The sequence below is a fragment of the Nannochloropsis gaditana genome (genome assembly GCF_000240725.1).
Source record: "Nannochloropsis gaditana CCMP526 unplaced genomic scaffold scaffold176, whole genome shotgun sequence".
Lineage (NCBI taxonomy): Eukaryota > Eustigmatophyceae > Eustigmatales > Monodopsidaceae > Microchloropsis > Microchloropsis gaditana.
In genome coordinates, this window is record NW_005803777.1 from 9,347 (window position 1) to 9,750 (window position 404).

The window sequence follows — 404 nt, forward strand, 5'->3', positions numbered from 1 at the left end:
TCAACCAGGAGTCTCAAGCGGGGCACCCCCCCTTGCTCTTCAACGCCTCGCGCGCCCAGCTCACCGCCCAGCCCTCGCTCCCCTCCCTCCGCCGGCGGCAGAACAGCATCACCCGCCAACGCTCCAACCAGTCCTCCTATGTATCCTCCCACTCCTCTGGGAACGACGGTGCCACGTCCGTCGGTCCCTTAAGGTGGGTGAAAGAACGCCTGGGTAGTGCGGGAAAAAAGCGGGAGGCAGTGGGGAAGGAAAGGCAGAGGCCGGAGAAGGAGGGGCAATGAGAGGGAGACGGAAGGGGTTCGGGGCGTCGCGTCGACCGTGTTTGGTGGGCCAGGGGCCAGAAGGACGAAGGCGTGGTGAGGAGGCGATGTTCGGAGACTCAAGGTGGGGGGGGGGGCGGGGGG